Here is a 26,235-nt window from a genome sequence, read left to right as displayed (position 1 = left end):
TTGCAAAACGCGTTTCGTCGAACAGCCATTGAGACTGATAGTTAACACATTTTTTTAAAAAAGTTCCAATATTTATATTATAAGGTGTTTCTCCCACTTCCCTAGTGTGCCTTCGTGGTGTAACGGTAGCACGCGGGGCCAGTATTCCAGACGTCCGTGGTTCGATTCCCGGCGAAGGCGTTTGCAAATTTCCTTCTTTTTTGTCTCAAAAAAATCCTAATGACTCTACAATATACGTTTGTTTACCCGGCTCAGTGATCTCAGTTTCTTTATTCTTATATGTTTGTAAATTGTGCATTTTTTGCTTTAAAAATAAGTGAATTGCGTTGTTCTTATCTTCCGGTTAAGGTTTTTATGCCTTTAGTAAATCTGCAAGCAATATTTGTACAATTATCAGCAATTTAAAAGCTTTTCAAGTGCGGTTAAGCCTAATTTTTAAATAACATGGCGGACATATTTGTTTACATTTGAAACAGCAGAACAGTAGATTTGTTGCCAATCTAGAGAGCCTAAGCTTCGCAACAACAAAGATAATGTTGGGAATTAAATCATCCTCTTAATCCTTTCTGGAATTTTTCGAGGAAATAAGTGTTTAAGATTTACTTCGTAATTTTTAATATAGATATTTTGAGTTTTTATGTATGTGAAGTCCATTTATCATGGAGGTAAATGGCTATTTCGCTAAGTTGATGATCGCTTTAACAACTGATTTCTGTCACCAGATTTGAAAGAAAATCGCTAGAAGTCTCGAAACTTGACGGTGATTTGAAAACGTTTTGGTTATATCCCTATGTAACTGTGACTGGTCCAATTCCTGTGTGACTGTAACTGTGTCCCGCCTTTGTAACTGTATATGCCTTCCAGCAATTTCGTGAAATTGAAAGTACTGAAAATTTCTTGACAGCGGAGCAAAACTATATAAGACCACAGACAGCATTACTATAGTTGGGTGACCACTGACGTGACACGTGACGGCGAATCAACATTTTACCATAGTATTTCTTAGCAAATTCATGTTTATCTTTCGTCAGATGCGTTACTGGAACAGCTTATGCAAATTATGAAACTTCAGAGACGTACCTAGAAGTACATAAACTGTATTTCGTCTCACTGGCGAAACATTTTATGCTTTGTATGCTTTAAATTTAAAGCCAGTGCCTCAGGGCTTAAATTCAAGATTTATGGTGAAAGCTCACTCAGATAAATGCCATATGTACCATCAATTCCTTAACTTAAAATTTACTTATTTTTGATTCTGACCCTTCATCGGACTAGCTGTAGAGAAATATTTAACGTTAAGCGCCCTTATGGCATTTATTTGTAAGAGCTGGAATACATCGGGTAAAATACCCGATAATCGCGGCATGCAGTGGAAGCTAGAGCTTGAGCAGTTTTAGTCTAGTTCAGGGTTGAGTTCAGAGTTTAGCTCAGAGCATTGAGAGATCACTTTGCCAGCTTACATATTGAGGCGTAAGCTGGCAAAGTTTTATTGTCAAGCTGGCAAAGTCTATATTGTCTTATATTTAACGTTCTTAGTAGTTTGAAGTAGTGATTACTAATTCTAGAACTGTGCAGTATTTCTTTTGTGAAAATAAATTTAACAAGATATCATCGGTTTTGTGTACATTCAATCCACGATGAATCCGTACACACGTAACAATATTAACATTAATAAGATAATCAAGCTTCACAAATAATCACTATTTTGTTTTTAAATAATATTAGAATCTCTGGAAGCAGCTTTGGTACATGAATAATAAATAACGTATTAGCGAAAGGTGCTCCATTGAAAAACCTCAAAATATTATTGAGAAGAACAAACTGCTTTTAAATTATTCGCTGGAGCACATACAAAAATACTGATAAACGGTATCAATATATTGTTATAATTTGGAAGGTAAGTGAAAAATCCTTATGTTTCTTGGCTTGACAATAACTTTGTATTTTAATAGGGTAGTATTTTATTCACAGTATTAAAGTAACAACATATTGTTGCGTTATTTTCTGACACCAGTTGTTACGTTATTTTCTTCGTTCACGTTCGTACGGGGTTCGTGTGGATTTGGAGTGAATAACGACGACAGCACTTCATGAAGTATCGAAATACACTTTATTTACCAATATCAATCAGGACAGCTCCAAAACACTTTTACAGTCGTCGAAGATCTATTACAAACACGCTGGAACAATCAGCGACGCAGCCTTCACACTGCAAGCAATAACGGTGGAGACAGCTTCACTGCAAAGAACCAGAGTACAGCTCCCGACTCTGCTCGGTCGTTCTTGGAACTCCACGTACTCTCGAGACTCTCCACGCTACAACTCGCGATGTACTCGACGACACACAGAGCACAGCTCCCGACTCTTCGGTTCAGTCATTCCTGAAGCTCAACACACTCTCTCGACGATGCACTAACCGCGATACACTAAGAGACTCTTCAATGCACTCGACGACCCACTCGTCACTTGCTGCCCGGCTGTCAACTCAATCGACTCCGCACGGACTGACTCGCACTCCAGATGAGGCACACTGACTGCGGACCAGCAGGATTTATATAGCTTTCGGCTTGTGTTCGAGAACATTCTGGGCTAAACCGGTAGGAATTCGTGCCAGAAGTTTCTCCATCCGTCCATGGCATATCGCCAATTTTGTCGCCAAACGGGCGATTTCTCACCAAATGTGGCAATCCTGCCTTCCTTTGTCATTTTATGGCAACTTTAAACCTGCTTTGGGGGGAAGCTATCTCACCGCGCCTTGACATTTCGTAACAATATCTTTAAATGTTAATAGATCTTTAATTTCTGAAGTTGAAATGATTCTGAACCGAGACGCAGAATATGAGCTACTAAACACGTAATTTAAGTTTGGAAGAAAGTTACTTCATATTCATTTATTCGCAGCATTTAAGATCAGACGAGAGCTATTCCATTCTAGATTAAGCTCTAGGGTAGCAGGTGTTCCCCAGTGATATTTGTCACAAGGTTTTTCGGCGTTGCGCCTTTCAATGACTGAACATTAAATTTGCTGATGTTTGTTGTGGACATCTCAAAGACACTTGTGTTACATGCCAGGAATCAGTCTAGTGGTCATAAAGAAAAATCCGTTATCCGTTATTCAGCAGAACGTTGTATGCAATCAAAAGTATAACCTGTAATTAACATTTTGTCAAGTAAATGTAAGAATCATCCTTTAAAAATTATTTTCTTTATTCTAGATGCATTTTAATAGGTGGGTGACACCTTAACCCACGCGCCTGTGCAACATACGCTATTAACGCAGGGTTAAGGACTTACTGGGTAAAAGTTAAAAATAGATTTTAAGTACATAAATATCAGTGTTGGAATAATCAGAACTAATCATCTAATAATAAATGCTTGTTTAGTTTTCAGGGCTGTCCAGGGCACTAACTACCAAGGCATTAACTACCAGATATTTAATTGTTTTCCTGTGTGCCTTTTATTTTCCTTCTTTTTAATGACAACAATATTAAGATCAATAAAAAAATTTCAGAAAAATTATATTTCATTATGTTAACGTTCTTTCCTGTAACTATTTTGTCCCTTTCGTATATTCTTGTATTCTTTTCCTCTGTTTTCAAAATTTACAAAAGAGAAAGAATTATAAAGAGAAGGGGAAAATTTGAAATTTGCTTCTGTTAAATTTCAGATCTAACATCTAAAATCGAATCAATTTGCTATTTCCATATTAAATATTTTTCTTAATTTTTTTACACCAGTAAATTTTAGAATGCTATTTTTTTATTATCTTTACCACTTTGTTAATATTTTTTATTTCTCATTAGTTATTTTTTTAAATTCTTCCATATAAGTAAGCATCTATGAAAATTGCATGCATTTTTGCAAGTGTGATAGCTTTGTAAACTTTACATTTGTGCTCCGCATTAGTCTTGTATTTTTATTCTTTTATAGTAATTTAACACAATTATTTCTAACTGAAAAAATTCTATATATAAGCTGGCTGGCACTGAAAGAATATGAAAACGTTTTTAAGAAATATAGAATTTTTAAGTGATCCATTTTTTTATCTGATAATTATATCAGTGACACCATGCTGAAGCTACGAATCTGCGTGCTTTATAATTATTTATATGCATTTTCTATGCTGTTTTCTTATATTTACACTTTGCAAAAGATAAAAACCTGATGTGGACACCTAATGAGTTCATTATACGCCTATTAAATTACGCACATTTTTTCCTACAATTTATTTAAATTTATTTTCTCGAATTATTCCAACTTACTTAACCGATCCCTCAAGGCAAGATGAAAATGACATCAAAAACTGCAAATTTTGAAATTAAATAACCCGGTCAATTTTTGTTCTGTGAGAGTCAAACTTCTGGTAATTTTTTTCATAACGAGTATAAATCTTACTTAAATATAAATGTGGGAACCAGGAGACCACATTAAAAGTTTGATTTCGGTATTTGTTCAATTGTTTTTCTTTTTTTTTTAGTTTTAAAATGTCCAAACATGAATACTTTCATCATTTAAAGTACTAGTATTACTAAAGTATATGTCTACGACCAACGATTGCGAAAATAAAGGCTGCGTAAGGTCTTTTTAAGTCGGGTAAATTGGGTGGATATGTATGTATAATATAAAATAGGGTATGTATATATATAAAATAGGCTAAAAATTAGAATTAAAAATGTTTTTCTCGTTAAACTCGTTTATCCTGCTAAAGCTGCAGAATTGAAGTAGAATAAACTTAAAGTATCTAATTAATTAGTAAACTGGAATAAAATCAAGACAATTCCTCTATAATTTAATAATTTCAACCGTGTATAAGAGGTTTAACACAGTATCAAAATTAATGCAATTAAAGAAATAATTCATAGCAGAACAATCTCGAAAAATAAAAATGCGAAAGGGAAAATATACAAAATTATACAAATAAAAATTAATCACCTTTTATATAAACTCCAATTCAGAACTCATCAGGGGAAACTGGATTAAAGCTTCACAAAAGTGTTTCGTCTTTCTGGTCCATTTGAGATCAAAAACCGTAAACAGATTTCAGCAAAATTTTGTTAAATACTTTAAAATTCATATAAAACCGAAAACCTCTTATACACGGTTGGCAATTATTATATTATAGAGGAATTGCTTTGCTTTTATTCCAATTTACTAATTAATTTAGATACTTTAAGTTTATATATATAATACTTATATATGTTTACGTACATATAGACGTCATGAGAAATTCATTTTGGATCGATTTTACAATCCGTTTTAGATTAAAGAACCTTAAAATAATAAATAAATCCTTTATATTTATTAAAGAACATACGTACAAACGTCATGTAAAAGAATTGTCAAAATGCATATTTCCACTGAAATCTGAACCCAAAACTTTTCAGAATTACAATACTTCCTTTACTTCGTACACGGAAGTAAAAATAGTTGTGTTCCGAGATACATACCTGATAGTTATTATGCAGAGGTAATAATTCGATTTTTCTGAAAACTAAGGACGTAGCAAACATTTAAATACAATATTCCTGGAACAAAGATTTTGAGGATTTCTAGCTAAAGCGAAATTAGGTCAACGACCCTGTAGTAGCAATAAGGCGACTGCTTCTCAAAACTTGAAAATACCAAATCTTACAATTATTGCTATGTAGACGGTTCTACTTTTATCTAGAAACCTGTGCCAAAGCCCTGCAGACCGTACTAGACTGATAAGGAGTTATCGCGCTTAGTCTGAAACGAAACACAAGGTCGCGAGAAGGTTAAAATAATCTTTTTATTATTATTATTTAAATGAACATAAAGTCGCTGCATGTTCGACAGATGAGCTTCCGCTCTTTGCGGGTATTTAAATCAACATAACAAAAGGTTAAATTTCAATGTAGGATAACGGAGTCTAAAGCTACGCATAAAATAGACTATTCAAAGCCAGTTCAGATATTTAACGCAGCGTATTTTAAAAGTAAACCGGATTACAACTACGGCAGAGCTGGCGATTATAAGTCAGCAAGGTGCGGCTCTCAAAAGCTCTAAACTGAATATTCAGACCCCTCAAATTAAATACACAAAACAGCTAATTTACATTCTGGTGAGAACTGCGAAAAGGAGAAGTTATAGTAAAGGTTTAAATTATAATAATAGGTTAATTAAGATAAAATACCTTACATCTATTATCATTAAACACAGAGATAATCGAATATTTTATGCCACATAAATTTGCAATAGACTTTAGCTTAGTCTGAAGTAATTTGATGCTTGCCTGAAAACAACAGCAAGCTAAAAAAATATGATGCGGTCAGCATATGACCTCCCGCTATCTGCACGCTTTAAACAGCTATGCGCTTTAAGTTCAGTATCCATTCCGATTGATCGCTTGGAAATAAAATCTGATTAGTCGTTCCAATAAATAGGGTGATCTATAATACGAAATTTTGGATTGTAGTTTATTAGTTATAATTAGACATGTGTGAGAGTGTTTTTTCTAAATTTATATCAACATAATCAAATGCGTGCTCTTTTATTTCTTTCTACTAAAAACTGCATTTTATTAGGCAGCTGAATAACATTTAATTTAATTGCTATTTAATTAAAGAAATTTAAGTGTTTATAATATATTTAAGATAAATACTTTGTAGGATTTCCCATTGTGTATTTCTAAGTTACAGTTGAAAGTGAAGAAACTTAAGAACTAGTAAGCGAATAATCGCTTGAGTTCGTGAGATAGAAAACAACAAGTAAGAAGGGTGAAATAACCCTTCATTATTCCAACTAATAAGTTTAATAAAACTCCGTCTTGGAGTTGCGCAATAAAGCCGACACTTGGGCTTAAGAAACTAAGAATTAAACTAAACTAATATTAACTAAAGAGATATAGCCGAAGCTATCAAAATTATAACAGAGTTGGCCACTTAACGTTAATTGACTGCGAAGCTATCAAGGGCCTAAAGTACGACCGAGCGTAATTATAGCTTCCGAGGGAGTAGCCTAAAAAGGCGGACGCGTGCAGCCAGAATATCTGGTATATCTCTCACTAAGACAGTAGAACTTCGCGGTTAAATACCGCTCTTCCTCATTATCATTCAGACGTCATTCTAAAACTACATTCTGGCCGGAAGTGGTAAGTTGAAATTAAGAAGCGACAGGAAAGGGAGTTTAAGTCAGAATTTAACTGTTAATAAAATTAACATAATCCTTACAACTTTAAAATGAATAATAGAATTTAATTTCTTCTATGTTATTGCTATAGTATCAACAAATCTAAATTCATTTTTATGTGCACGTATCTCTCGCGAAAGTCAGGTAGCAAGCAGTAAAACAATGCTTCTTAGTTTTTGGTTTGGTTTATGTGATTACGGCAAAGCCACGAAGGCTATGCGCCTAAGGGAACGGATGCCTTCGCGGAGGACTTTCTAAGGGAAACTGGTTCGTATACACGTTACGTATGGAGAAAATCACGAAAACGCCCATGCAGCCAGCACGTTTGAGGAATTTGAATCTCGGACAGAACTACCACTGTTCAGCGACCGCTCGGCAGCTGGTGGGCTTGTTAATTTTCAAAATGACATCTGAAAAGTGACTGTCGTGCGTTTTGGCATCAGTACGAAGCACAACAATAGGTGTTTCTGAATTTGTTATTTGCATCTTGTGCTTTGCCGTCAACGACAGCGCAAGAGAATAATATGTGCATTTTTTTGGTAGCATGCCTGCATTACAAGTTTTTTGAGGTTCGACAAAGGCTATTATAAAAATCTTTCTCTTCTACGACATGATGTAAATAAATATCACGCCCAGATATAGAAATAGAAATAGCAGTTATATGTGCTGCATTATTTTAGATTAAAACACTTACTAAATTTATTCTAGGCTTTTCTACAAAAATCTGTTACGTGTTCCATGCAAAGTACCACTTCCGGTTTATAATATGCACTCAAAATCTAGCATGTTCTTTGTTCTCAATCATGATTGTGCGGCTGTCGTTGAAGATGTTCGAAAAATAATAATTATGCACTTTTCTTATATAATGACAAGAAAATACTTAAAGAAAACTTCAATAACACATATTTATTAAAAATATTTTTTAACTTCTTCTTTTTCTTTTTTACTTAATTACAGCTGCTAGTATTAATAATATTTTTGCTATTCAATAAGAAAAATGGGAGATAATTCTATGCACTAAGATTTTTCCCCTAGTACCTCCCCTAGTATCTACTGTTTGATACGTAAACTTCAAGTTTTCGCATGCTTAAAAATTTGTTTTCGTAAAGTGACAACAGAGCGCGGAGAAATTTCGCCTTTTGAGCAAATTATACTTTTTTTTACCTAAATATCCTATTATATTTCATGTTCCATATTAACCTCAATATCAAGTTACATTTTTCTCTTAAAAGCATTTTACAAAATATATGCGTTAATATGTGTGTTAAAATTACGCAATCTCGGCTGAATATTATAAGGAATGTTTTACTTATTCCTTAACATTCATATTAAAAGAAAACGAATTTACGTCAAATAATGGCATTTTTTCGCGAACTAAAATATTTAATTGCTGTATTTCTAACATAAAATCACGAACATTTCTACTCATATACGTGAGACCATTCTAACTGCAAACCTTTTTTTAATTCTCTTTTTCAAAAACTTCTCTAAAAATTAAAGGGTATTTATTTTATACGTCGGGTCACTGTGATTCATCAATTAAATTCTAAAAATGGGACACAAAATTTTTTAGTTAAGAAATTCAACAACTTAAAATAGACTTTAAAAGACATAATTTGTTCTTGTTCAATATCATTATTAAGCAGTCTAGATTTGGCAATGAATTTTTCTCACTCGCAACTCAGCAGCGAACTTTTAACTAACAACTTTTTCATCCCATAGATCAATTAAACTGCAGATTTCACTTTTCCTGGATCCGCTTTATGGTCAGTTATAGTCACGAGAGATTACTTGATAACATTCAATAGGGGGATTCGTACATTCTCAGACACGCTGTATGGAAACAATGAGGGACATGGTAATTCTCTATTCATTTCTTTACAGTCTATTGTGCCGTTTATACTTCAGACGGACGAGGACCATTATTCATGCGATTCCTGCATTCCGACGTCATGTACAAGGCGCCAAAAACCCTTCCGCGAGATGACAAAAATGCATTTCGCCAACAACTTCCCCTTAATTTGTAATCGTACTTTATGTAGTCGTTGCAGCAGTAGGTGTTTCACTAAGCTCTCGTAGTACATTGCTGCTGTAACAACTCGATTCGACCTTCCCTTATTCCTCCTCTCCCTATCCAATCAACTTACAATGACGTCATAAACAGAATTTCCTTTTTGCAGCGTTGAGTTGGGTCGTGATAAGCCTGCTAAGAGCGATTAAGTGCAGTTTTGCGTCTTCCATTTTTCTTTCTTTCCTTAATGTTGAAAGAATACATCTATTTAGTCTTGCAATAAGCGCGCGCACTAATCTGTGGCTTAGGAACAAATTGGAAGTTTTGTTTTTCAGAAATGGTAGCATCCAAAACTACTTTTTTGATTTGAGAGTAACTAGAATATCATTTTATTGTGCTTCAGAACCTTAATACAAAAAATGTAAAAATGACATACTTCCGTTATTTCAAAAGGGACTTTTATCGAAACAGATGAAATCAAAATAAACTCTAATAAAGAAATGATAAAACTCCGAGAAAAGACTCAACTTCATATAATAATAAAAAAAAAAAAAACATGTTTATTCAATAGCTTCTGAATTGTAAAACATAATCAAAAGCTGTCGAAAGATACATCGCGGTTGCCACCAAAGGCAAAGGTCTTGCGCATCGAAGATACAATTGCTGTCAATAGTTCGTTAATATTTATCATCCGTGTATACGCCGATAATTTTTAGCAAATTTTTTATAACTGAAACGTAGGTATCGGCTCATAAACGATTTCAAAACGATTTTATAAATAATTCAATTACAAAACTGATATTAAAGAACTAAATGATTGAAAAATATTTTTATTGTGTTTAAATCTAATTTGCATTAACCAAATTTCTCAATATTGGTATGCGTTTCGGAATCTTCTAACAATTCTCTAAATTTTTGAAAAACGTTTTAATAAAGACAAAGTCTGGGTGAATGTCATTGCTCTCCCTTTCGCCCATTTACATGGTTATCTCCCATCCCATCTCGTAGATAACATCATCTTCAGTACCATTTATGACATTCCTTAGCCTAAGTAATAAATTTTAACTTGAAATAAGAAGAATGAACTTTTCTTTTTTCTCCGGGCAATACAATCTGAAAGTAAACACTGACATTGCAACTTTGAGAAATGTTTTCAGAACATTGGGCTTCCAATACTACTTACTGCAGGATTTACGAATAAGGCTACAAAAGCTATAGCTTAGCCCCCCAAATTAAAATATTGTATAAATATAGTATAACAGACTTATAAAGGGCTCCATATCTCAAATAGCTTAGGCCATTATCAAGTCTAAATCCGGCTCTGGTTGAGTCACGTGACATTTGTCTTGCTTAAAGCAAAATTATTGAAAATATTTTTTGCGTCCAATTTCCTCTATAAAACAATTGAAACATTTTATGTTTCTTATAACAAGAACTTATTAACTCTCTGGTTGATAGAATTTGCGAATACATATTGAGTACTGCGGATAACTTTGCAATCAGTTGTAATGAAATGTTCATATCTTGATTAGTTTTCTTAAGGGGCTGCTAAATATGCAAAACAAAATGTAAACAACAGCTTTCAAAGATGCAACGTCACAAGAGCAGCAGAAGCCACTTAGTTTTGCACTCAAGGCCCATCCTTCATTTGTAATCGTACTTTATGTAGTCGTTGCAGCAGTAGGTGTTTCACTAAGCTCTCGTAGTACATTGCTGCTGTAACAACTCGATTCGACCTTCCCTTATTCCTCCTCTCCCTATCCAATCAACTTACAATGACGTCATAAACAGAATTTCCTTTTTGCAGCGTTGATACCAATGTGCACTTAAGAATTATGTTTCCCGATAATTCCCGCTTTAGCATAAATAAAGAATTGGAGATAATACATAAAAACGAGCATTTAAATATGACATTTTTGACCAGTGTTTTATACATATCGAATTTGCTCTGTTATTACTTTAAGTGTTTTCCGCCGGCTGCCCTTGTACTTTGCCCCTTAATCTAACGCTCTGTATATTTTCCTTGAGCTTTCTATTTTGAATTTACAGTGAAACCTCAGTTCATGAATTTAATTCTTTCCTGAAGACCGAAATGTTCTTCAACCGAAACGTTCGTAAGCCGAAGTTATTTTCTCTACAAGAAATAATGTAAGATGGATTAAGTCGTTTCTTTACCACAGATATTTGTTTACTTAAATTTTACAACAGCATCTGTGCATAGGTTCATTATCCAACTGTGCATAGGTTCATTATTCAACTGTGCATAGGTTCATTATCCAACTGTGCATAGATTCATTATCAATGAACGTTTATAAGTCTTCGGTTCTAATTTTAAATACTTTAAATACTTAATAAATAAAAGATTTTCTACTTCACAAGAATTGCAAATAAATCTTTCAAATTTAATAAAATCTAGGTACATGAAAATGTGTAAATGTTAACCAAAACACAAATTTATACATAGTAAAAAACTGGAATATCAGAGGAAGGTTCAATAATATTTTATGCAAATTATGCTTAAAGACGCTTTTCTGAGCCTGTAGACTTTAATATTTCCTATCCAATTCAGTGTAATTTTATTTAACAATATATTTCGTAGTCATACCCGTACGCTGAATGGCGGCCATGATAAGTCTTGACTTTACGTTGCTGACATTTCTTTGGCTTCACTTTTGGGACATCTGACTTACTGCATCTATTCTAAACTCCTTGAACTCGGCTTTATGAAAGCAATATGTTGCTGTAGTCGGAAATAAAATATTTTTATTTTCCCCGTGCCAGCATGATACAATTCAGTAAAACTAAGATACTTTCAAAGTTAATCTGGAAAGCTAAATAATCTCTAGAAAAAAATCGCCTCTTTTGGATAACCGTCTAAACCCTTTCAGCTTCATTAATTAATTTGTTTATTTATTTTTGGTCTTTAAGCAAAATTTAACTCTGAGACTTCTTGAGCCTCCATTTAACTCAAGATTTGTCCAATTTGATTTGTTCTTACCTATATTTTAAAAAGTTTCTAAATGCCATGGCATTGTCATTGAAAATACTTATTTTGCAGCTTGCTGTTGCTTTATCAGATTGATATCATTCGTGATCACTTGGCATATATCCCATTTTGCTCAAATTTCGTGGATTCGAAAAATAGGATCTTTTCCTTTCTTCACCTCCTTCTAAAGAAACTTCTTCCTCAGTCGTCTTTTCTTGCTGCGTTTGAATTTGTTTCAGTTCTTCCTTGTTGAGCTCATTTTTATGATATTTTAGCTACTTTTCCATGTCGTCGTTGACGTTAACTTCTTAGCACATAGTTTTGCTTACAGACATAATATTACAGGTAACAACAGAAGTTCTAAGAATGAAAGCGCTCAGAATTTCTGCATACATCCCAATCTGACCATAATTTCCTCCATGCTGAATATTCGTGATGTAGTAAGTCAAATGTTCTCAGGATTTACTAATGGGAGTTGAGCAATGGAAAATATTAAAATGCTATGTCCATAAGTTCCTGAGCGTATGTAAGTATGTAAAGTGTTCCATAATTTCCCGAGTATCTATGTAACATCAGTTAGTTCAATACATTTTGAAAATCACATGCAACTGACTTGAGTGTTCGTAATTGAGATACCATTCATTCAAGGCTTGTTTTGTTCAGATAACTTGTTCGTGAACCGAATTCTTCATGAAGTGGGGCTATCTGGATTCGAGGTTCTGCTGTGTTATGAAGCTTACATAACTTTGAAAACTGAAAATATAAGCTTATGCGGAGGAATATTAGCTTAAAAGATAGAAAAATATTAGTAAGATTGAAGAAAATGTTCGGTTAATTGTTCCGGCTACTGTTGCTTATTTTTTTACAATGTAATCAATCTTACATGAATGAATCTCACCTTGTGGGTTCATAAAAATTTTTTAAGAATATTAGTTTGAATATTCAAACTGATATAAGGTTAATAAATATATAAGCAAGCTTTCGTAAAATAAATTTCTCTTTTCTTACTTTTTAGAAGTCACTATCAACTTTGAATGATAAGAAAAGAGAAACCCTTCAGAAAATAGATAATATGAGAAAAGGATTTGAAAAGATAAGTTATCACTTTCAATTCTTTCTTTCTTTTATAATGAAATGAACAGGAATGATTTTAATTCATAGCACTTTGCGTTTGCACTTCATCTGTGAGACAGGGTTAGTTCTATCCGCTTATTCACAAAATTATCAAAATTATTTGTATAGTGAGCACACTATATATTAATTAGAACATTTAAAAAAAAGTGTCCATTTTTTATTATTTTGTTTATAAAACTTCAACGGTAATCTTTAATGCTTACTATTTCGGACTGTAAAAAGGTAAAATAATAATAAAAAAAGATAAACTTTTGTTTTTGATTTTTGTTTCTCATATTTTTTCTTCAGTGAGCTGCATAATTCTGTTCGTATTACTGAATTTGATTTTCGAAGTAAAAATAAATTCATATAAATATTTTTCTTTGAAAATTACAATTATTCGAATCACAAGCTGAGAATTCTTTTATTCTATTTTGTACTGCTGTAAATTTCTGTAAATATTTCAACAAATTTGATTACATTGTTGTTTTTGTTTATTGTTGTAAAGTTTTACATTGTTTTTATTTATTTATTTATTTGCTTAATTGCTGCATTTTAGATAACAATTTGTTTTCTATATAAGTGCGCTTACTTGTATAGAATTGTACACCTTATAAATCCAAGCCATTTTCATACTACGCAGATGTAGTTGCTTGAGACTGATATTACAGTTACAAATGACTTACTTCTTTTAGTGAAGAAGATTGTTTAAATTCTCTCGTTTAAAAGTAACTTTTAAAAAGTTTAATGAAGAAGGTCTGAGTTACTTATTTATCTTACTCATAAACGTAAACCACGATACAAGAAAAATAAGTACAATACTTAAATTTATACAAAATAAAATTTATTATTCAGGAGTGAGAAAACTTAGCCTTTTAAGCGCATTTACAAGAAACGACCACAAAACGCATCAAAATAATACGCAGTAATTGCAAATATTAAATAAGATACTTTATGTCGGCAGAATATATTAAGGTCAAAAACTTCTGATAACATTTAGTTTAATAAGAAATAAATAATTAAATTTTGTTCAATAGTTCAGTGTAGTGAATCTGCAACTCATGAGCTACTTAAATAGTATGAATGTATCAAAAGATTTTCTGCAAACTGAAAACAAAAAAAGGCCTTTTATTACCACTTTTTTAACCTTCGTTCTATCGTCAGAAACTGAAGCAAATTTACGTAAATGTTCCTGATACAACAATGAGAACATCGCATGTGTTGGCAGTAGTACAAAAATAGTGAAGGATAGCCTAGAAATTCGACTACTTGGAAACACCTGTCGGTTCAGATTCCTGTGGTTGTACTCATTATGCGTATCAGCACAACAGAGAGTAATTAACAGATCTCTGATCCAAAATTCGAAAGGATGTTTTCAAAGACACGATATTTAACATTGCATCACATTTGTTCTGGGACAGTTTTATTTTTGTAATTTTTTTGCGCAAATCTTGTATTAAATATGGGCATATAGACTCAAAATGTTTTTCTAATATATTATTTTTTCTCTATTTTAAACCATGTTTCTTGCAAAATATCATTAAATTATGCCTTGTAATAAAATAATTAATTCAAAACTTATTAGTCGGTAACTCGCATACTAATTCAGACGATCGAAAGTTTTGAGCTATTTTAACAGATGAAGTTTCTTGTCATAATTTTTCTTTTTTCTTTTTCTTTTTCTTTCTTTCTTTCTTTTTTTTTTTTTTTTTTTTTTTTTTTTTTTTTTTTTGAAAATACATCCATTTGTATTTGGAAATTATTACTTATTTGGCAAAATATATTAAAAGTTCTACATCTGAAGTTAACAAGGCAGGATGTTGCAAATTAAAAACAAGTTCTGTTAGAAATTTAAGTATTTATCATTTTTACTTCCTTGTACGAAGCAAAAGAAATATCGTAATCTCGAAAAATTTCGGGTATCGTATTTCAACGGAAATATCAAATTTGACCTCTCTCAAATTCCTTTGAGTAATTTTTGGAGTGACATCTGTACAGACGAATAGAATAAAGGACTATCGTTTTCTTTCTCGTCTTGGAAAATAGTTCAATTGGTTACCCATTTATCAGTTCATGACCGAAATGGCTGTCAAAGGATTACTTCGATGGTTATATAATGGGCTGTCTGGCAAGCTTTCGTGATTTCTTATTAAATGGGTTTTCGCCAGTTAGAATACTATGTTATTGAGAAATTACAGCAAAATTTCCCAAGGGATGGACATTAATGAAACAATAAAATTCGCTATAAAATTTAATATTTATTTATTTAAATGTAGGTGAAAATTTTCAGCCAAAAGGAAAAGAACGAGATATAAAAGCAGGCGGAATTTTATGCGCCATTTTTCTTCAAATGCACCACTTAACATATGCAAAATTAAATACATCAATAAATAGACATTTTTTACTACGAATAGAATAAAGGTTTCCAAAACGGATTGTAACATGGATTTAAAATGGATTCAGAAGAGATTTCTTTCGTGACGTCTGTATGTACGTTCGTGCATATGTTTGTATGTCGCATAACTCAAAAATGAGAAGCCGTAGAACATTGAAATTTTGTATATGGTACTGCTATAACATCTTGTAGTGCAAATCCCTTTTTTCGTTGCTGTCCGCGCACTATTCATATTCCCACTCTATTACCCGGGTCGGTGAGCTCAGTTTTTATTCTTATATGACTTATATATATTTTATAAGATTTTTTTACTCTAATATGACGTCTTTCTCGCCGTTATCCTGACTGCCTTGACACAACAGCAAGCCACTGCAGACTATAATTGTGGCACGAAAAATGCTAAATGGCAGCAGGTAATTCTTTAGCCATATGATACTAGATTTTGCCTTGGTGCGATGACCAAGGTAACATGATTAGCGCTATCATACGACTTGACGAATGGATGTCATGGTCTGAAATGCGATTTTGTGTGATGCGGTATCACCATTGTCTTAATCGTGAGCATTTTTACAATTCAACGATATGCTGATGAAGTCTTTCGACCAGTGATTGTTTCGTGAACACCACGCCAATGCATTTTTGCTGATCTTCGTACTACTGGCATCTAAAGAGCTTACTTTGCAATCATGGACATTCAGCATGGCCGGCCATATCCACAGGTCTGTTCACACAGAAAACCTCTGGAATGTTACAGGCCCTTCTATCCAGAACATTGTCACAAAATATGCAAGAACAATAAGTTCGAATCCAATCTGTACGGAACGAGATACAGCAAGATTACGCTAGGGATCTTTATGGCTCCATGATCTGATGTGTGATAGAATACATTAGAAATGGTGGCATCTGATGTCCAACGGAGAATTATAAGATTTTGAAAGTTTTATTTGATGTACCATTGTCCTGTTTTAATCATTTTTTTGTTGTTACTGTTTATATTTTGTTTATATTTTTTGTATTATTATTGTTTGTGTTATTTTTTGCTGTTATTTGGTAATATTTTTTTTACGTAGCATATCAATCCGACTCTTCCTAATAGGCATGTGCAACGTTTTTTAGATGATTCATTTTATGAATCGATATGAATCGGTAGCAGTACATATTGCTTTTACTGAAGAAGGAAACAAAATATTTGCACATGTTTCATGTTTTTTATTATACAAACAAACAAAACATGTTTCAACAAACATGTTACAAAGACATGTTTCAACAGTAAATTCTTTTCCGAGGTGTTAAACAATAGGCTGGAATTTACGTATTGCTAGTTTATTTATTTATTGAGCCTCCCAGATGGTCTAGTGGTTAGAAGAGCCTGACTGCGATACCAAAGGGCCCGGGTTCGAATCCCGGAGAAGGCATGAATGTAAAAATTGTCTGTGCCTTCATAGAAGACAATAATGGTCCACCTATTAGGTGCCTCCATAATAAAGAGACCACCACATATGGCCTTAAGGAGTGGCCAATGCCTTGCATAGGCAAGTGCCCGCCATTAGGAAAAAAATGCTTATTTTTTTATGTATTTAATTTTGCATATGTAAGTGGTGCATTTGAAGGAAAATGGCGCATAAAATTCCGCCTGCTTTTATATCTCGTTCTTTTCCTTCTAGCTGAAAATTTTCGCCTACATTTAAATAAATAAATATTAAATTTTATAGCGAATTTTATTGTTTCATTAATGTCCATCCCTTGGGAAATTTTGCTGTAATTTCTCAATAACATAGTATTCTAACTGGCGAAAACCCTTTTAATAAGAAATCACGAAAGCTTGCCAGACAGCCCATTATATAACCATCGAAGTAATCCTTTGACAGCCATTTCGGTCATGAACTGATAAATGGGTAACCAATTGAACTATTTCCCAAGACGAGAAAGAAAAAGATTAAAGAGAGAAAGTTACAAAATTAGTTCTTGAAAGAAACATTAGTCAGCTGTCATCATCGAACACCACAGAACAGAAACTACACTTCGTATTAATCCCAAAGGTAGATAGATAGTTTGAAAAAGCGATAAAATATATCTCAACGACAAGGAATGTCAATAATATTGATCGATCACGTTCAACGTTAATGATAAACTATCAGCTCGACGGCTTTATCCGTCAGCTAATAGTTAGGTTGGGAAACGGCTTTTAAGGCGTGTTAAAGGGAACTCATATCCTGAACTTCTATCAAATCAATAACTGGAAAAAACTGCAATCTGTTTCTTTAGTCCAATTAGTGTAACGCCTGAATGCGATTCATGTTTACTGGCAATTGATTACAGATTATAGATTTCTTACATCTTTCATATTCCCAAATCCGGTGTTTAAATGGATTTTGGATGAAGTAATTACTTTTTAATTAAGATTCGACTTTCGAATACTCAGATACCACGTATTTTAAAAAAGATTACAGATTCGAAAATTTGAAACTTTGTGATTTTTGCATTACTATAATCCTCTGAATCCTAACCTGTTCGTTTCATCGTTAAATATGATTACTAATCCATCAATGCATGATGTAATTTTAATCTGAAAAACAATTAAGCATTTAAAACAAAACTTTACAAAGATTAGTTTCACTGAGAGCTAGTAGAAGCATTCATTACTAAAAGACAGCAACTGTTACAACTTAATGGTTCAAGGATTCGCGATGTCCAATTTCAGCTTTCCCTACTCCAGGCGTTTTGAAGGTGGCAAAACAAATAATACTATTTCAGAATTTTTCTTTCTTTTTGCAAATGTTAATTCCGAGAGCATCAAAAAAATTTTATTTCAGCCCTTCTTTCCCATCATGAAAGAGGGCTTATTGAAGAAACTAGTAATTACAAAAAAAAAAAAAATAAATAACAATTTGTAACTACATTGCGTACTATAATTATTTCATTGATTTCACGTTAAATCATTTCTGCTATTGGCTATGAAAATTTTTAATATCACTAAAAAACCTTCTCATTGTTTGCTTTAGAAACAGGAACTCAAAAATAAAGTTTATATATATATATATTAAACAATTTAGTATAAATTGCGTTGATACAAGCAAAATCAAAAAGGAAGGTTTTTTTTCCAGCTGGGTGCAAAGTACTTGCTTGATGCGGAAAAGGCGAACATATCCTGTACTGGGATACCAAATATAGTAAGCATCCATTTCTTTATACATCTTCTGTGTTATGACTCAACATTCTCGTCCACGATGAAATGCACATTTAAAAAAATTATTCAGTGCAATAATGAATCAATTTTTATTAAAAATGAAAATGAAATCATTAATTACGATTTTCATGAGCTTTTGAAGCATTTTATTTTTAATGAGATTTAATAACTCAAAAATCAATCTTCAATTTCATTTAAGATTTAAAACTCTCATTTTATTTTATCTACTATTATTTTTTAGAACTTGGTGTGGCCATATCTCAGGATGACAGCAAAACTTAATTCCAATTAAATAAAAAAAAGTCATGATTACCATATTAGCGACACCACCACTATGTGACTTTAATGTTTTATCTAAAGCTTTTATATTTCATCTAAACATTAACTGAATGTGAAGGTTAAGAAGCATCATTTCATAGGTATCCCACCATCACGTAACTTTGTTGGAATTTTCCCATTTAGCGTTGATCCTGAAAGACTGAGATGAGAAGTTTTCTTATCCACTCCCATTGGCAGAGTTGGGACGATTTTCAAGAAAAGCCTAATACGGAAAAGCATGAGGGAGACCTAACCGGTGGATAATCAATATCATCGCGTAGGGGTGGGACCTAAATTACCATATTAAAAATATGTTTTATATACTTTCAAAATAAACAAGTTTTTGATTTTAACGTTTAGAATTCCGTGCTTGGTTGTGATTTATCTATATTTTAATATGCGAAATAATCTTCCGTCCTCTACACTTGCTTTTTTCCAAAAATAATCTAGAAAATTGTTAAAAATATAGAGGAGGGCTGGTACTTAAATATTTTTTTTCATATTGTGTTAAGTATATGAACCATAGGACACAAGTGCTTTAATTATGTGCTTCCTTTAATAAGTTTTACTTACATGTTCTAAAAAACTAGTATTATACTTAAAAACTTGTATTCTTAAATTTGTTAGGACTTTAACAAAAATTTCAATTTTTGTTTCAATAAAAAATTCTTAATAATAAGGAAAGGTTTTCTTTTCTTTCATTCTTTGCGTAGGATTTCACAGGCTATAGGTTACGGAGGACGGGGACGCCTGGTGTCTAACATAGGCAAACACGTGTATATCCCTCGCTCTCCCCTATCTAGCGGCAACAACTCCCTGGAGCTCCAAGAGGCTGCGTCGGAAGTTTATTGAGACGACATGAAAAAGGTTGTACATGGCCAGATTGAAGAACTATTTAATATTAGAGTTTGAGACAATTTTAAGATTCGTTCCATGTTACGAGTTAACATTGCCAGCCATTAAGAGGCGCTTCTGAAAATCCAGACTCTAAATATATATTATTATTTCAGCTCGTTAAAGAATCCATTGAAGAACTTGAAAGTGTTTAGCCTAGAAATACTGAATGTCTAATACTTCTTATTTCAATAAATACGTAGAGTTCATTAAGAATTTTATTTAAGAGCAGGAGACGGGAAAAATACACGCAGTGTTCTAGCCGAGATTCGAATTGTGAAACTTCCGATTGCTATCCGGACGTGCTTTTCAATTCCTCCACGAAAGTACACGATAAGGAGGGAGAAAATACCTAACATTCTGCATTACTTAAATAATCTGAGAAAGCAGAACGCAGTCGACAAAAAAAGACGAAAAACTTGATAAAAAATTCGGTGACGAATTATCATCCAACACCTTATTTAAGCTCGGTAGCCATTGCAGAGACCATTAGGAATTTTACTTCGGAGCAGGAGATGTGAAAATGTGCAATGCCCTTCCCAGAATTCAAACTCTGGACCTTCCAGTTCCTAACTTTACATGCATTCCAATCACACTACGAAGGCACAGGACTAGAAGGCAGAAAACACATTACAAACAACACATTCGTTATTGAAATTAAGTGCGCATATTTATATGGGAACATTTACTTTCAGATTAAACGAGTGGTTTCGTTTTGAAGAAATTTAGAAATCGTCATGGTAATTCCATCTCTTCTTTCTAACTTACCTGTAACCGTAAACGTTATGATGCTTTTACAAATAAATTGCCCACGGTCTCTGATAATTTTGAATCCCCCCCTGGAATCGAATTAAAGAGCACGAACTATCGAAGGTACTGAATTCCGTTAAAGTATAATTGTTTTCAGTAAGCGAATATCATATTTTAAAATTCACGCGCGATGAACATTTTCCTCAAGTCTCAGGCGCAAGTGATTCACTGAAAAATCACCACAGCTACGTCTTGAATAAATAAGCCTTTCCTTTATTAAAAATGTGCAAATACCTCATTCTGTATTAAATTATAGTGGAATAATATATTGTTACGAAATGTACAGGCGCGGTGAGATAGCTTTCCCGCAAAGCAATTTTAGGGTTGCCATAAAAATGGCAAGGAAAGGCAGGGTTGCCACATTAGGCGAGAAAACGCCCATTTGTCGACATTTGGCGACAAAATTGGCGATGTACAATGGACGGGTGGAGAACCTTCTGGAACGAATTCTTACCGGTTTAGCCTAGAATGTTCTCGAACACAAGCCGAAAGCTATATAAACCCTCCTGGTCCGCCTTCAGTTAGTGTGTGTGTGTGTCTCGTCTAGCGAGCTGATAGTCAGTCATTGAGCGAATGTCTCGAAGTCTAGCGCCTAGTTGGTCGTCGAGTGCATCGAGAGAGTCTTTTAGTGCATCGCGAATTAGTGCATCGTCGAGTTTTGTCTTAGACTGCGCTGAGTCGAGAGCTATACTCTTGTGTATCGTCGAGTGCATCGCGTGGAGTCTCGAGAGTACGTGGAGTTCCGAAAACGACCAAACAGAGTCAGAAGCTGTACTCTGGTGCTTTGCAGTGAAGCTGTCTCCACCGTTATTGCCGGACAGTGTGAAGGCTGTGTCGTTGAATGTGCCAGCGTGTTTATGACAGTTCGGCGACTGTAAAAGTGATTTTGGAGCTGTCCTGAGAATATTGGTAAATAAAGTGTGTTTCGATACTTCATCAAGTGTCGTCGTTATTCACTCCAAATATACGAACCCCGTACGAACGTGAAGAAAGAAAATAACGTAACAATATTACAAAATTTTTCTTTTTAAATTTTAGGACTGTTCTTTTGAAGATCAAATTAGGAATTATTTCCTTCCGCGAACGTGCTCTCGTGTTGTAGCTAGTAGTACGTCCAACCAGTAATTGAAAAATCTATGGATAGAATCTCGGCAAGCGCATAGCTAATGTTTAACGTCTCATGTTGAGAGCTCCACAAGCTAGTTTTAAATAGTACATAGCTTTATCTGTACCGATGTCAACTTAAGAAAAACAGTCTTAAGACAGAATGTTTGTTTCGTTTCTTTTGAATAAGAAAGACCTGTGCAAGTCGCCCTCAAAATTCCTGGAATTTATTTAAAATCTGCGCAATCTAACATTTGTGCTTGATTTTACGTATAATTTTGTGTTCTATCTGGCAATTAATTCTTAAATTGCTGGCAATTATTTCTTAAATTAGGATGTTTATCGTAATTATTTAGAATGAAATACGAGTATTGATGTGAAATTTGCTCACGAAGATCAGTTTGGAATTTTCTAAATTTTAAAAAAACCTTTATATTTTAATATGTTTAATATTAATTATTAGTATTTTAAATTTTTAGGGTGATTCTAAAACTACATTCTAGCCGGAAATGGTAAGTTGAAATTAAGAAGTGATAGAAAATGAAGTTTAACTGAAAATTTAACTGTTAATAAAATTCACATAATTCTTACAAACTCTTATTTGAGGTGTCAGAATGTAATATAAAGTGTTAAAGTTGCAATATTTGTTTTAATTTTTATTGGTAAACAAATTGCAATGTGCAATGAGAAATGAAAACATAAATTTTATTATTATTTTTTTTAATTGTTCTTTCTTAAGTAGAAATATAAATTTTTGCTATATATTTTTTTAGACCGATGCTATTTCAATTACTGGAAATTATTTCTTGTGATCTTCTATACTTCTCGTGCTTTTCGTTTCATTGTTACTACCAAATATTTATCCGCACATTTTTATATAATTTGTTTGGATTTTTGTTTTCATCAAGTTCAAATAGAAGAAATATAAATTGCATTTCGTGTAATAGATGATATCAAAAGCATATTAACGACTAAAATATTTATAAAACTAGCCGCTTGTGTGGCTAGCCACCTAAATTAATTATTATAAATGGGGAAAATATATATATATATATATATATGTGTACAAAATACGATATAACAAATACAGATATACAGATATAACAAAATACGATGGCTGCTGTAAGAAATAATTGCCAACCTCAAAATTAACTATTCTAAATTTGCTGTTCTCCCAAATTCGAGATCTTTCCATGTTATATAACACTGTTTGGAAAAAGGTAACTAAAACTAAAATTAACCAATCGTAGCTTAGAGTACTTTCTGCAATTACTCAGTATAAATACCGCTCACAAATAATTACGTCATTCTTCCTTTCTCCAACTTCTGCTCTACCAACACCGCGCTGTTTTACCTTGCTTAAATGCTTACGTTGTTATGGAAAATTCTTATGTATTTTTGTTGTGTATAATTTTTGCGTATTATTTTACTGTGAATTTGTATTGTGCTTATTTTAAAATTAATGTATAATATTTAATATTGTTAAACATTACAGCAAAGCTCCCTTAAGTTTGGAAGAATATGTGTTACAGTTAAAAGGGCGCGGTTGTATTTCCGTTTCTCACGCGTAGGCTTCTTTGGAGGTTAGAGGTCACTGTCCAGCTGCATTTTCCCCTTTTTCGCGGGGGTTGAAAACATGTGTTTTTCTCGTTCAGAGGCGAATAGTTCTAAGGGGCGGCGATTTTTTTGACAGAGTTATAGGTTGGAAACATTCTTCTGTTGCGTGGGAAAGAAAGGGTCTGTCTTCTTGTAGAAAGTTCTGAATTTCTGAGAATTTCAGTGGCTATTTATTATCTTTCTTTTAATTGGCGAAAGGGAGTCCAAGTTTCCTTAAGATTGGCTAAATTTTTAATTTTAGTGTTGTTTGAACCAATAGTAATTTTGAGGCGTTTCTTGCAGAGTGTAAACCGAGGTTTCTTAAGCTGTTGCACGGAAAAGGAGTTGAGTTGAGAGCAGAATCTGGACACCCGTGCGGCTTACTAAGACTATTCGGGTCTAGTCCAGGTCCGCAACTATCCGGGGCAACACCTCATGGGTTGTTGAAGAGATGTTTGAAGAGATATGTGTGGTATTTGAAATGTTAAAGGTTTAAGGCTATCTCTAGATTTTGTATTGAAATTTATGTGTTTACAGGTTGGAGATATAAATTAGTTTTAATTTAGTGAGAGATAGCGTGTTAAAGATTTTGTTGTGGAAGTGCATTTTCGAATTTTGTTTTTGTCAATTAATCGTGATTCTACTTAAACACCAGGTGAGGATATATTTGATGTCTTTTAGTGTTTAAAAGTTTTGATTATTGTATGTACTAAGTTTTAGTAGTTAGTTTTTTTTTTTTTTTTTTTTGTCGCGGCACCAAGCAGTCAGTTTGTAAAGAGATAAAAGTTAAATGAAAAATATTATTTTTTTTTCTACGTAACAACGTCGTACTTTTAAAACCAATGTACATAAAACTTATCGCATTTTATTACGATTGGATAAAGATCTGCTAAGATGGTTTTATATGCGTGAAAATAAAGATTGAAAATTCTTCAAGCTCAAGTGTGTTAACTGCGTCATCATAGCTTTTACCTTCAGCCACCACTGCCGTCTCAGCCATGACGAATATAGAAACCTGTTAAAAGTTCCAGTGTTTTCTTCTACCCATTAAATTATGACAGATATATATATATATGTGTGTGTGTGTGTGTGTAATGAATTTTAATGAGTCTAGCTAATGCAATTTCATAAAAAAGTTAATGCTTTTAATTAGATATATCATGAGTTAAATGCATTTTTATTTATATCAATCAGATAAAAAAATTAAAAAACATTGTTGGAAACTGCGCTCATTGCTTAGTTTGTTAATCGATAACAAACAGAATAAATTTGAAAGTTAAATATTTTACTGTTCGCCAAATGGCAACACACTGGAGCGCGGGAGAAGATAAAAGTATTTTACTTCAGGCAAGGGCAACGCACTGCTTTTAAATGGCGTAATTTTAAGCTTTTAAATGGATTAAATTTTAAAGATAAATATGTTACATTCTGTCCAACGACAACAGACTGGGGTCCTGAAAATAAAAATGTTTTATTTCGAGCATTGGAAATATATCGCTTTTAAATCACTGAGTTTTTTAATCAAAAGCTCACTAAATTCTCAAAAAATATTTCATAAATAAGTAGCTAGTTCGAAATTCAAAATTCGACCTTCGATGTGCACATGTTCGTGCCGATAACTATGGCATTCAAAATTTGGTGGTTTCTAGATGCTGTCCTTTTTCCACAATGCAAAAGCACACAAGCTATAAGGCATTTTCTCCCTCCTTTCCGTATGCCTTCGTGGTGCAACTGGAAGCACACTCGACAAGTCCAGAATTCGAGTTCCGGCGAAAGCCCTGCACATTTTTTATATCTTCAGCTTAAAAAAAATCTAATGACTATAAGTGGCTCCTGAACAAGTGGTGTACAACTGGCGCCTCTACAAGTGTCGCCGTGGACAGTAATTCGTCACCACCAGGATTTGGTGATTGGGTTCCCTCATCCCCAGTCGCCCTTTAAAAGGGATAGCAATATAAGGTATCTTCTTCCTCCTTTCAGCATGCTTTTGTGGTGTAATTGGAAGCATACTCGACGCGTATTTGAGGGTGTAACAGATTTAAATAATATTAAAATCTTGTAGTTTAAATAATTTAAATAGATGAACATTAAGGTATTTGTGAATGGCAATATTTGAAACCAGACTCGAGTGCCTCGTGCGACTCTCGCACGAAGAATGTAATTTATTTTTAAAATGTTAGAATATGTTTTCTCTTTTTGCTTGTATGTCGCCATTTTGTTGAGTGTTAAATAAATGTTATTGCTGTGTTCCATCATTGGAGTTGCTTCATTTCGCCAAAGAAGCATCACAGTCTTAATTATTTTGGAGGCACCGGCGAGATCGAATAATCGTGCGTATTTTTATTTTATTAGTTCATCACTGAACGTAATATTAGTGATACCAGATTATTACTTCCTGTTAATATTGAATTGCTTTATTTTATTAGTTCATCACTGAATGCAATATTAGCGATACCAGAATATTTCTTTCTGTTAATATTGAATTGCTTTATTTTATTAGTTCATCACTGAACGCAATATTAGCGATACCAGAATATTACTTTCTGTTAATATTGAATTGCCTTATTTTATTAGTTCATCACTGAACGTAACTTCCTGTTGATATTGAATTGTCTTATTTTATTAGTTCATCACTGAACATAATATTAGTGATACCAGGTTATTACTTCCTG

General features: G+C 33.2%; 1 long non-coding RNA gene across 2 annotated transcripts in view; it reads left to right on the top strand.

Moving 5' to 3' along the window:
• The first annotated feature begins 13,171 nt into the window (after positions 1 to 13,171).
• The window catches only part of LOC118183458 (uncharacterized), a 37,209-nt gene continuing 24,145 nt past the window's right edge, over positions 13,172 to 26,235 (top strand). Inside the window, exons 1-3 of one of the 2 annotated variants that reach the window (XR_015041631.1) lie at positions 13,172 to 13,340; positions 18,759 to 18,824; positions 19,873 to 20,026. This is a non-coding gene — a long non-coding RNA (uncharacterized LOC118183458). Of the gene's footprint in view, positions 13,341 to 18,758; positions 18,825 to 19,872; positions 20,172 to 26,235 lie in introns of those variants that run through there. The other variant, XR_015041630.1, reaches the window with a different exon arrangement.

Source organism: Stegodyphus dumicola, chromosome 6 (genome assembly GCF_044657685.1).
Source record: "Stegodyphus dumicola isolate Sdum_Otavi_A_Nest chromosome 6, ASM4465768v1".
Classification (NCBI taxonomy): Eukaryota; Metazoa; Arthropoda; class Arachnida; order Araneae; family Eresidae; genus Stegodyphus; species Stegodyphus dumicola.
Note: the sequence above shows the minus strand (reverse complement) of the source record. Positions and strands in the feature narration are given on the sequence as shown.